Source organism: Rutidosis leptorrhynchoides, chromosome 8 (assembly GCF_046630445.1).
Source record: "Rutidosis leptorrhynchoides isolate AG116_Rl617_1_P2 chromosome 8, CSIRO_AGI_Rlap_v1, whole genome shotgun sequence".
NCBI classification, from domain to species: domain Eukaryota; kingdom Viridiplantae; phylum Streptophyta; class Magnoliopsida; order Asterales; family Asteraceae; genus Rutidosis; species Rutidosis leptorrhynchoides.
The window spans coordinates 197,478,307-197,493,026 of record NC_092340.1 but is presented as its reverse complement, the minus strand read 5'-3'; positions in this window follow the sequence as shown (position 1 = coordinate 197,493,026).

Genomic DNA, 14,720 nt, shown 5'->3' with positions numbered 1-14,720 from the left:
CGTAACGAGCCATAGGACTAATTGAACATCTTTGACCTATCGTGTTTACCGTTATTGATACAAACCTATTGTTTAGGTCAAGACTAGCATTGTTCTTTGCACACGTTTACTTGTCGAAGTACTTTACTACTCGTGCACTCAAGGTGAGATCATAGTCCCACTTTTACTCTTTTTGAACTTATATTTGGGATGAGAAAACATAAACGATTCTTTTGAACTAAGTGAACACAAGAACGGGAAAACAAACATTCTACATACGAGTTTAGAACAAAAATCCTCAATTCGATTATCATTAGTTACACTTGCCGGGTGTAAGCGAGAACTTATGTTATATGGCCATATGGGTTGACAACCCTCATCTTTGAAGGTTCGCTACCGTCTACGGATGAAATATATTTTCGAGAATCAGTGTTTGTTCTAGCACTATGGATGGGGTATACAATGGATGGAATGTTAAGCTTTGATAATTGGGTGCTCGTGAAACAAACTTTTGGAATGTATTACTATTATTTCTTTGATGCAAATCTTGTGGTTCACTTGTACTTACTTACTTAAACCTATGATTTCACCAACGTTTTCGTTGACAGATTTCTATGTTTTTCTCAGGTCCTTGAACGATACATGATACATGCTTCCGCTCATTATTTTGATACTTGCATTGGATGTCGAGTATATATGCATACATGGAGCGTCTTTTGGATACTTTTAAATTGTGTCGCATAAGTTTCATTTGTACTTAAAACTTTGTATCGTAACTTGTGGTGGAACTATTCTTGTAAACTTGAACAACCTTTACATTTGAAATGAATGCGACATATCTTTTGGTCAAACGTTGTTTTAAAGACTTATGACCACGTAACGGGACCTAAGTAGACGACGCCGTCAATGACGATTTGGTCGGGTCGCTACAAACTTAACCAGCGTTAACTACAATCTCTATCGCAATTCAACAAATTCCAATTCATAATAAATCAAGTATATATTTGATTTTACACTTTCATCATCGATGTACCCGAAACTTTTCAGATAACATCATTCGTACTTTGTGAAATTCACAAGAATTCCACGAACCGAACATCATACATCAACAAATAACGAAGTATTGATTCATAATTTCAATGTCATTAAAGAAATACTGCGTAAAAGTTATGTACTTTTTAAAGCCTTTAGGGATTATTCAATTCTAGTTTCAACCGTAAATCAAATGAGTTTAATTTAACATTAACTCATTAAATCTATGTTACATCTGAAGAAAATATACATATATATATATATTTTCATAAAGACTGTAATAAAATTCTTTTGTACAAAATATTAATTGTGAATTTTTTTTTTAACGGGTAGGTAATACCCGAGAGATATATAAATTCACAAATAATATGTTACATTCTTCGAATCTGATTCAGCAAATCATCCATTATACTCCCTACTTTCACAACAATATACATTCTTTTATAGAAATCAAAACAACCATACTCATTCAAAATTTAATTACATATTCTGATTTTGAAATCTCAAAATTCAACTCGAGATATGACCAAAATCATCACTCTTAGATCCTTACATCTTTCACAAACTATATTTTGACTTCAAAACTGTGTTAGAACATCAAATGTATGTTAACGATTACAATCTGTGTTCAAACCCTTCGAAAATTTCCGAAGACACTTCGAATGATGAGCAATCGAGATGATGATCCAACTACATGTTACCCACAGTTATGTACCCGAAAAACTCTTGAAACCAAAGTAAAAGTTTAAACAACGTATCCGCGTCAGATTCTTTGGCATTTATTAGCAAAAAATAACTTTGCGACTCCTATTCAAAGTAGCCAGTTTTGTCACAGCTCCAGCAAGTCAACTTCGATTTTTCAGTCAGACTAACCTTATTATAACCTTGAGATATACACCATCGTTACCAGGGAACCTTTTACATTCCACCACATTATTAGCAGATGTACCAACAACTTCATTACCCTTTGACTTTAGCCTCTCCAAAAAGTCATTATAATTATTCATTGAAACCCCATCATTTACTCATTCACATCTTGTAATGAGAATTGCCATACGAATCATTGGGAATTAGCAATCAGTATTTTGAAATCTCGCAGTATGTCTACGCCAACAGTTATATGTGTATATTTAACGTCTATCTTCTGGACTTAATTTGAATGTGAAGTTTCTAAAAAACACTCCGAACTACGAATTGGTTCTTCGAAAATGAAAAAAATGCTGTTGAAGCAGCAAAAACTATAAACGACTTTAAACGGTAAAAGCTGGATGATAATGATGAAGTGTGCTGGCATAGCGCAGAAAAAGAGAAGTTTTGGAACTGGAAAACGGATTGAGCAAAGTAGGAAGGAGGCTATGGACAAATTACAAAGACTGAACCTGACTTCAAAGGATCCAAATGATTCAGTACCTGCTGAAGTCATTAACGAATACCTTGCTCCTGACTCTAAACCCCTGCGGACAATATTCTTCATCATCCTCTGATATTAGAAATTCTAAAATATCATCATATCTTTCATTATAAATATCCTCCATATTTCTGATGATATTTTCTTAATTTTTCTTATTTGAAATCATTTACCTCTTCACGCTATCTGTATTACATCATAAAAGAAACTATTTTAGTTTCTAAATTCTAAAACATTCAAGTTTAAGATAGGAATATTTTGAAGTAGTGTTAGGAACTGAAGCATGAATTAGTATAATATAATGACACTTGATCAATGTGATTATATTACAGTAAGTCATGCTGAGTTTCTAAATGGAACGTGATGATTCACAGATCATAACATCATCATGTGCCATGTTATACGACTCTTGTATTCTATTTAACCTCTAAAATATCAAGAAAATATTTCTTGATGATTCGGGCTTTTCCAAGGTATTCTAGTAATTTGACAAGTCAAGATCGTGACATCACAATTTCCTTCCTAGAACATTAACAATGTTCATTCCGAAATTCATATCTGTGAATTCTGGACCATTACAAGCGGTGCTTAATCGCAAGAAGAAGAAACGAAAGGACAAAACTTCAAAATAGAAATTGGGGTATAAATTGCAGCAAATAAAAGAGAGCATTAACTGTGAATGATAATGATTATAGAAGACAGAAGCAGAGACTTTGAAATATAAGGGAACATATAAAGCCCAACGATAAACCAGAAATTATAAACCATATATATCGATGCATATAGCAATATAAAGACTGGAGAGAACTAGAAACACTATAAACCCAAGAGTATAGTGGAAGTAAATAGATTCTTCCGGCGGTAGATGAAAAAGAAGAATGACCGATATGAAAGTTAGAAGTATATCGAGAATCAAAACTGGATGGAGCATATTGATGAATACTTTAAAATATGAGTTGAGGGGGAAACAATAGAAGGTGATGAAACATGACTAGGAACTTAGAAATCAATAGATTTAACTCACACAATGGCAGAATAAGTGAATCAAACCATCTAGTGAATAGGTTAAGTTTTTTTTTTTTGATTAATTTAGTCAAACCACAACTAAATCAAGTGTGATTAGATCAACACCTAGAGCTATTATTCACCACCTGGGTGATTTGGACTGAGAGAGAATCGGAGAAGCATACTAGATCTGAGTGTGTGTAACAAATGAGAGGCTTAACCTAAAATGAAGAACATAAGACTTTATATACCCCTGCTGTTGACTCACCCATACGATTCATTCATCACACGTACGAGTTGGCTTCATCAGCCGTACGGGTGATCACTCACTCGTGTCTTCCCATTTAGGTTGTAATTGTGACTTAGCTCAGCATCAACCGTGCGTATGAGCCTGTCTGCCGTACTAGTGAGGCTTCACTCGTACGTCTGACTAAGTCTAACATAGTCAAACATCTAAATCTCATTCCTGCAGTTCCTGTAACCACATACAAACACGGATAGGATAATAACAAGCAATCATGGTGGCCAGTAAACTGTTGTACCTGCAATGAACGTGGGTAGATGTCTAGGGACTTGCATAAAATGCATCAACAGAAGGTGTGAGTTGTAAGGAAACGAAGGAGGTGAATTTATAAGAAAATCTATGACAGGACAATTAAAATGGACGATCGCATTTAAAGCGGATCCTAATTCCCTTGATTACCGGAGAGTCAAATCTTATTAAGAAGATTTTCTTCAAATCCCTTGAAATCTGGGAATCAATCATATCTACGTCAAATGATAAGATGAATCTAGACTTACTCATTTCACTCTTCTATGTTAGCTTCATTCGTACTCTTCATATAAATGGATTGTTTATCCAAATTATTCGCTGATGATAAAAGTCTAATTTTCAGCCCGTATGCATCATGAAAACATACTTATTATCATTCACGACCTTTCCACTCAAATTTCGGGGCGAAATTTCTTTAACGGGTAGGTACTGTGACAACCCGGAAATTTCTAACCAAATTTAAACTTTAATCTTTATATGTTTCTGACACGATAAGCAATATTTGTTAAGTTAAATTTCAAGAATTTTAAATTATGTTCATACATTCATTCAACCTCGACCAAGTTCCAACGATTCACGAACCATTAAACGAATATGATTATATATGTGTATGTGTATATATATTATAACTTGAAACGTAAACAAAATATTAGATTAAATACTTTATATGATTGTATCTGTTTCAAAATGTTTATCAATGGAATTAGAAGATAAGATCAAATGATTGGATTATCAGATATATTGAATTATTATTACAAGTCTTTGTTGAAAGGCCCACGTTGATTTGAGAAATCTTTCCATTTTAACAATATTCGGAAAATGGTAAAGTATTTTTAAATAAGAACAAATTGTCAATCATTGAGAACTAGACAAAGGATAGTGGAAGATTGAATCTCATAAAGACTCGATTGATCTATTTAGTTTCAAACGTACAAAAACGTTTTCAGTTTAAAAAGAACTTTATTATTAAAACGTATATAACTTTTATAAATATCTAGAACCATTTTTGACAACTCATTACTTAACTAGTATGATAAAGATAATGATATTTATATTTTATTTTATTAAATATATATAACGAATTAAATTAATATTATATATATTTATACGCGTATTATACGTACATAGTTTTATACTTTTACTATACTTAAACTTTACCTTTACTTTATTTTTACTTTACTTTAACTTTAATAATTCACTTTAATAATTCATACTTTAATAATTCACTTTAATAATTCATACTTTAATAATTCACTTTAATAATTCATACTTTAATAATTCACTTTAATAATTCAAAAATCTATTATAAATAGAATTCAATATGTTTCATTATTTCATAGAAACTTGAAAATATTTTTCTCTAAACTCTCTCAATCGATTTACATATATATATTTACTCCGTATTATTTCAAGATATTATTAGTATACATAAAATATTACGACGGAGTGCTGTCCGAGTGATTTCGAAATTATTTTTCGAGTGGGATAGGATTAAGGAAATTATGTGTTATAGCTATGGAGGTGATTGAGTATGGTTCATGGGTATGCTCGTGAGGTCAATATAGTGTTTATCATTTCCGTTGCGTCTACGTACCTTTCCTGCAATATTGAATCTCAATATTGATACGTGAGTACTCATAATTTAACTTTTACATACTAATAGTGTATCCCTGACTAGTGCTCGAGTATTTAGGATTATGCATGCTTGTACTTTTGATATTGCCCTTAGACAGGTTAGGTTGAATCTTGAATTAGTTACGCTTGCGATTGAGATAAGGTATAAGATATGCATGTCCTTGAAAAGCTAGCGAAAAATTAAGAACTTTTCCTTTAGATATCGAATGGTTTCGATGAACGGATTAGAAGTTATAATCAATTGAATTTTCGATATTTTTATTAAAAATGATTATTATTATCGTCGTTCTAGTTTTATCTTATTATTATCATTATTATTATCTTTATCAATAAAAGGGATTTATCATTAAAAATTATTTTTTTTTTATTACTATCGTTATTACCGTTAAAGTTATAATTAGTATTATTATTATTATCCAATTATTATTATTATTATTATTGGTATTATTATTATTATTATCATTATTAATATATATATCATTATTTAAAAATAGTTATTGTTATTGTTATTATTATTATTACTATATTATCATTAAGATAATTATTAGTATTATCGTTAATAATGTTATAGTAACTATCATTATTAATATTAGTGTAATTAAAACAAATATTTGTAACACCTAATTATTTTGATTACTATTATTATCATTATTATGAACACGATATAAAAGACGATTAAAAGCTATTAAACGAAACGATTAGGAAATAATGGGTAAGAGTATCATGATGAAATTAAAATATTATAAGATATTGATTTAGATAAAATTATCGTTCTTATTATTTTTATCATTACTATTATTATTGAAAGTATCGTTAGTATTAAAACTATCATTTTAACAAAAATTATCATTTTAATAGAAATGTCATTGTTACTATAAAATATCATTATTATTATTATTATTTTAAATAGAAATATTATTTTAAAGATAATATTAAAAATTATCGTAAATATTAAAGATATCATAATTAGAATTATCGTTTTATCATAATGTCATCTTAGTAATCTTAGTAATTATAAATAAGGATATTTTTATAATAATAATTATTATTACAAAATAATACAACTTTTACTTACTATCATTATAGATATTATTTTATCAAATAAATATGTGATACAAACATATTTTACTATGTGTAATAACTTACTTTAATAATACCTATCATATTATCTTTATGATATTAAATAAACCCTATAAATTTTATTACTTAATATATATAAAAGTATATTTTATTATATAAATTTAATATAAAATTTTATTTATTAATAAATAAACTATATTATTTACTCTAATAAATCTTTTAAAAATATAAAAACGACGATATTTAAACTACATATTAATCATGTATAGATTTTTGGAAATTATTTTGAGTCAAATTTACTTTTGTTGACTTTTGCATATTAGTCTCGAGCATTAGGATTGTGGTACACTATGACTTGACCTAATTTGTTAGACAAATATTGACCAACATATAATTATATATAATTAATTTAGGTTCGTGAATCCGAGGCCAACCTTGCACTTGTTCAATGACGTTATATGTATTTTTACTACAAAATACAGTATGGTGAGTTTCATTTACCTTTTTACCCTTTATATTTTTGGGACTGAGAATACATGCGCTTTTATAAATGTTTGACGAAATAGACACAAGTAATTGAAACTACATTCTATGGTTGAATTATCGAAATCGAATATGCCCCTTTTTATTAAAGTCTAGTAATCTAAGAATTAGGGAACAGACACCCTAATTGACGCGAATCCTAAAGATAGATCTATTGGGCCTAACAAACCCCATCCAAAGTACCGGATGCTTTAGTACTTCGAAATGTATATCATGTCCGAAGGAGGATCCCGGAATGATAGGGGATATTCTTATATGTATCTAGTTAATGTCGGTTACCAGGTGTTCACCATATGAATGATTATTTTTGTCTCTATGCATGGGACGTATATTTATGAGAACTGGAAATGAAATTCTTGTGGTCTATTAAAATGATGGAAATAAATGATTATGATAAACTAATGAACTCACCAACCTTTTGGTTGACACTTTAAAGCATGTTTATTCTCAGGTGTTAAAGAAAACTTCCGCTGTGCATTTGCTCATTTTAAAGATATTACTTGGAGTCTTTCATAGCATATTTCGAAGAACGTTGCATTCGAGTCATTGAGTTCATCAAAGATTATTATTAAAACAATTTATAGTTAGATAGTGGATATTATGAAATGGTATGCATGCCTGTCAATTTTCAATGTAAAGAAAGTTTGTCTTTTAAAAACGAATGCAATGTTTATAAAATGTATCATATAGAGGTCAAATACCTCGCAATGTAATCAACTATTGTGAATCGTTTATAATGTATATGAACGGGTCCTTTCACCCGGAACGTAAGTCAATCTTTGAATAAACAGACGAGCATTGTAGTTGATCAAATAAGTCGTCGATTCTCGGTAGTGGGTAGCGGTTCTTGATGGTAAGTTTGTTCAACTCTCAGTAGTCGATACACAACCTGAATGTACCATCTTTCTTCTTGACAAACAAAACAGGAGCTCCCCATGGTGATGTGCTTGGTTGAATGAAACCATGCTCTAAAAGTTCTTGTAATTGGCTTTGCAGTTCTTTCATCTCGCTGGGTGCGAGTCTGTAAGGAGCACGAGCTATTGGTACAGCTCCTGGTACAAGATCTATTTGAAATTCAACGGATCGATGTGGGGGTAATCCCAGTAATTCTTTCGGAAATACATCGGGAAATTCTTTTGCGACGGGAACATCATTGATGCTCTTTTCTTCAGTTTGTACTTTCTCGACGTGTGCTAGAACAGCATAGCAACCTTTTCTTATTAGTTTTTGTGCCTTCAAATTACTAATAAGATGTAGCTTCGTGTTGCCCTTTTCTTCGTACACCATTAAGGGTTTTCCTTTTTCTCGTATAATGCGAATTGCATTTTTGTAACAAACGATCTCTGCTTTCACTTCTTTCAACCAGTCCATACCGATTATCACATCAAAACTCCCTAACTCTACTGGTATCAAGTCAATCTTAAATGTTTCGCTAACCAGTTTAATTTGTCGATTCCGACATATATTATCTGCTGAAATTAATTTACCATTTGCTAATTCGAGTAAAAATTTACTATACAAAGGCGTCAATGGACAACTTAATTTAGCACAAAAATCTCTACTCATATAGCTTCTATCCGCACCCGAATCAAATAAAACGTAAGCAGATTTATTGTCAATAAGAAACGTACCCGTAACAAGCTCCGGGTCTTCCTGTGCCTCTCCCGCATTAATATTGAAAACTCTTCCGCGGCCTTGTCCATTCGTGTTCTCCTGGTTCGGGCAATTTCTAATAATGTGGCCCGGTTTTCCACATTTATAACAAACTACATTGGCATAACTTGCTCCGACACTACTTGCTCCGCCATTACTCGTTCCGACACCATTTGTTCCTTTCGTTCTATTAACCCCTGGTCCGTAGACCTCACACTTCACCACGCTATGACCGTTTCTTTTACACTTGTTGCAAAATTTGGTGCAGAACCCCGAGTGATACTTTTCACACCTTTGGCATAGCTGCTTCTGATTGTTGTTGTTGTTGTTGTTGCGGTTATTATTATTGTTGGGATGATTGTTGTTGTTGTTGTTGTTGTTGTTGTTGTTGGGCCGTTTGTTGTAGTTGCGATTGATGTTGCGATTGTTGGGATAATTTTTGCGATTATTGTTGTAATTGCTGTTGTTGTTGTATTGGTGATTCTTATCACCGTTTTCCTCCCACTTTCTTTTGACTTGCTTCACATTGGCCTCTTCAGCAGTCTGTTCTTTAATTCTTTCTTCAATCTGGTTCACTAGTTTGTGAGCCATTCTACATGCCTGTTGTATGGAGGCAGGCTCGTGTGAACTTATATCTTCTTGGATTCTTTCCGGTAATCCTTTCACAAACGCGTCGATCTTCTCTTCCTCATCTTCGAATGCTCCCGGACACAATAGGCACAATTCTGTGAATTGTCTTTCGTACGTGGTAATATCAAATCCTTGGGTTCGTAACCCTCTAAGTTCTGTCTTGAGCTTATTGACCTCGGTTCTGGGACGGTACTTCTCGTTCATCAAGTGCTTGAATGCTGACCACGGTAGTGCGTACGCATCGTCTTGTCCCACTTGCTCTAGATAGGTATTCCACCATGTTAACGCAGAACCTGTGAAGGTATGCATAGCGTACTTCACTTTGTCCTCTTCAGTGCACTTACTTATCGCAAACACCGATTCGACCTTCTCGGTCCACCGTTTCAATCCGATCGGTCCTTCGGTTCCATCAAATTCCAAAGGTTTGCAGGCAGTGAATTCTTTGTAGGTGCATCCTACATGATTTCCTGTACTGCTAGATCCAAGGTTATTGTTGGTATGTAGCACAGCCTGTACTGCGGCTATGTTTGAAGCTAGAAAAGTACGGAATTCCTCTTCATTCATATTCACGGTGTGTCGAGTAGTCGGTGCCATTTCCATCAAAATAGTCAAATGGAACAAGTTAATCATACAGAATATTAAGAGTAGTTAATAGTATTTCGTAGCATAATATGAACTCATTTATAAAAGCTTTTTCTTCATATTAGCGTTTTATAAGTTTAAATTCGGGTAGTACCTACCCGTTAAGTTCATACTTAGTAGCTAATATACAATTCAACTACTACAATTCTATATGAAAAACTGATTATAATAATATTTTGCGTTCAAACTTTTACACAATATTTTACAAACTTACAATACCGCTTATTTTACATATAGCATGAAACATAGCACACAATAAATTTGATACAAGATGGTTGTGAAGATAATTCTAGCTAGTACACAAGTCGTTCAGCAAAGGTAATAAAGACACGTAATTCATACGTCCAGAAACAAGTCATGCATTATGGTTTTACTTGGATTACTTCCCATCCTTGGTCTTGTGAAACATAACCGTTATGGCCGTTGATAAGACAGCGTGTTTTAACATCGTCAAAGGGACGAGGGTTACGTAATGTCCAACAGTCCCGTAACAATCTAAAAACCTCATTTCTTACCCCAATTACCGACTCCGTCACTTGTGGGAACGTTTTGTTTAATAGTTGTAGCCCGATGTTCTTGTTCTCACTCTGGTGAGAAGCGAACATTACTAATCCGTAAGCATAACATGCTTCTTTATGTTGCATGTTAGCCGCTTTTTCTAAATCACGAAGTCCAATATTCGGATATATTGAGTCAAAATAATTTCTTAACCCATTGCGTAAAATAGCATTTGGGTTTCCCGCAATATATGCGTCAAAGTAAACACATCGTAACTTATGGATTTCCCAATGTGATATCCCCCATCTTTCGAACGAAAGCCTTTTATAAACCAAGGCATTCTTGGAACGTTCTTCGAATGTCTTACAAACTGATCTCGCCTTAAATAGTTGTGCCGAAGAATTCTGACCGACTCTAGACAAGATTTCATCAATCATGTCTCCGGGTAGGTCTCTTAAAATATTGGGTTGTCTATCCATTTTGTGTTTTTATACTGTAAAATAGACAAGAGTTAGATTCATAAAAAAAAATACTTATTAATACAAGCAATTTTTACATATATCATAAAGCATAAGCACACTATATTACATATATTACACCACACGAATACAACTATCTTATTCCGACTCGCTTGTTTCTTCTTCTTCGGTTTTGGTTTCGTTTTGCCAAGTTTCTAGGGATATATGATGTTCCCCTAATACGAGCCGTCGTTTTCCACATCGGTTTAGAATAACCTGGTGGTTTAGAGGTTCCCGGGTCATTGTTACAACTTAAGGACTTCGGGGGTTGACGATACATATAAAGTTCATCGGGGTTGGAATTAGATTTCTCTATTTTTATGCCCTTTCCTTTATTATTTTCTTTTGCCTTTTTAAATTCAGTTGGGGTAATTTCTATAACATCATCGGAATTCTCGTCAGAATCCGATTCATCGGAGAATTGGTAATCCTCCTAATATTTTGCTTCCTTAGCGGAAACACCATTGACCATAATTAACCTTGGTCGGTTGGTTGAGGATTTTCTTTTACTTAACCGTTTTATTATTTCCCCCACCGGTTCTATTTCTTCATCCGGTTCCGATTCTTCTTCCGGTTTCGATTCTTCTTCTGGTTCCGGCTCTTCTTCTGGTTCCTCTTCGGGAACTTGTGAATCAGTCCACGAATCATTCCAATTTACATTTGACTCTTCATTATTATTAGGTGAGTCAATGGAACTTGTTCTAGAGGTAGACATCTATCACATAATATCAAACGCGTTAAGAGATTAATATATCACATAATATTCACATGTTAAAAATATATAGTTTCCAACAAAATTTGTTAAGCAATCATTTTTCAAGTAAACACGGTCGAAGTCCAGACTCACTAATGCATCCTAACAAACTAGATAAGACACACTAATGCAAAATTCTGGTTCTCTAAGACCAACGCTCGGATACCAACTGAAATGTCCCATTCTTATTGTTTAAAAACGTTCCATATTAATTGATTTCGTTGCGAGGTTTTGACCTCTATATGAGACGTTTTTCAAAGACTGCATTCATTTTTAAAACAAACCATAACCTTTATTTCATAAATAAAGGTTTAAAAAGCTTTACGTAGATTATCAAATAATGATAATCTAAAATATCCTGTTTACACACGAGCATTACATAATGGTGTACAATACAAATATGTTACATCGAAATCAGTTTCTTGAATGCAGTTTTTTTTTACACAATATCATACAAACATGGACTCCAAATCTTGTCCTTATTTTAGTATGCAACAGCGGAAGCTCTTAATATTCACCTGAGAATAAACATGCTTTAAACGTCAACAAAAATGTTGGTGAGTTATAGGTTTAACCTATATATATCAAATCGTAACAATAGACCACAAGATTTCATATTTCAATACACATCCCATACATAGAGATAAAAATCATTCATATGGTAAACACCTGGTAACCGACATTAACAAGATGCATATATAAGAATATCCCCATCATTCCGGGACACCCTTCGGATATGATATAAAATTCGAAGTACTAAAGCATCCGGTACTTTGGATGGGGTTTGTTAGGCCCAATAGATCTATCTTTAGGATTCACGTCAATTAGGGTGTCTGTTCCCTAATTTTTAGATTACCAGACTTAATAAAAAGGGGCATATTCGATTTCGATAATTCAACCATAGAATGTAGTTTCACGTACTTGTGTCTATTTTGTAAATCATTTATAAAACCTGCATGTATTCTCATCCCAAAAATATTAGATTTTAAAAGTGGGACTATAACTCACTTTCACAGATTTTTACTTCGTCGAGAAGTAAGACTTGGCCACTGTTGATTCACAAAACCCCATCCAAAGTATCGGATGCTTTAGTACTTCGAAATTTATATCATATCCGAAGGGTGTCCCGGAATGATGGGGATATTCTTATATATGCATCTTGTTAATGTCGGTTACCAGGTGTTCACCATATAAATGATTTTTATCTCTATGTATGGGATGTGTATTGAAATATGAAATCTTGTAGTCTATTATTATGATTTGATATATATAGGTTATACCTATAACTCACCAACATTTTTGTTAACGTTTTAAGCATGTTTATTCTCAGGTGATTATTAAGAGCTTCCGATGTCGCATACTTAAATAAGGACGAGATTTGGAGTCCATGCTTGTATGATATTGTGTAAAAACTGCATTCAAGAAACTTATTTTGTTGTAACATATTTGTATTGTAAACCATTATGTAATGGTCGTGTGTAAACAGGATATTTTAGATTATCATTATTTGATAATCTACGTAAAGCTTTTTAAACCTTTATTGATGAAATAAAGGTTATGGTTTGTTTTAAAATGAATGCAGTCTTTGAAAAACGTCTCATATAGAGGTCAAAACCTCGCAACGAAATCAATTAATATGGAACGTTTTTAATCAATAAGAACGGGACATTTCAGTTGGTATCCGAGCGTTGGTCTTAGAGAACCAGAATTTTGCATTAGTGTGTCTTATCGAGTTTGTTAGGATGCATTAGTGAGTCTGGACTTTGACCGTGTTTACTTGAAAAATGATTGCTTAACAAATTTTGTTGGAAACTATATATTTTTAACATGTGAATATTATGTGATATATTAATCTCTTAACGCGTTTGATATTATGTGATAGATGTCTACCTCTAGAACAAGTCCCATTGACTCACCTAATAATAATGAAGAGTCAAATGTAAATTGGAATGATTCGTGGACTGATTCACAAGTTTCCGAAGAGGAACCGGAAGAAGAGTCGGAACCGGAAGAAGAATCGGAACTGGAAGAAGAATCGGAACCGGATGAAGAAATAGAACCGGTGGGAAAAATAATAAAACGGTTAAGTAAAAGAAAATCCTCAACCAACCGACCAAGGTTAATTATGGTCAATGGTGTTTCCGCCAAGGAAGCAAAATATTGGGAGGATTACCAATTCTCCGATGAATCGGATTCCGACGAGAATTCCGATGATGTTATAGAAATTACCCTAACCGAATTTAAAAAGGCAAAAGAAAATAATAAGGGAAAGGGCATAAAAATAGAGAAATCTAATTCCAACCCCGATGAACTTTATATGTATCGTCAACCCCCGAAGTCCTTAAGTTGTAACAATGACCCGGGAACCTCTAAACCACCAGGTTTTTCTAAACCAATGTGGAAAACGACGGCTCGTATTAGGGGAACATCATATATCCCTAGAAACTTGGCAAAACGAACCAAAACCGAAGAAGAAGAAACAAGCGAGTCGGAATAAGATAGTTGTATTCGTGTGGTGTAATATATGTAATATAGTGTGCTTATGCTTTATGATATATGTAAAAATTGCTTGTATTAATAAGTATTTTTTGTTATGAATCTAACTCTTGTCTATTTTACAGTATAAAAACACAAAATGGATAGACAACCCAATATTTTAAGAGACCTACCCGGAGACATGATTGATGAAATCTTGTCTAGAGTCGGTCAGAATTCTTCGGCACAACTATTTAAGGCGAGATCAGTTTGTAAGACATTCGAAGAACGTTCCAAGAATGCCTTGGTTTATAA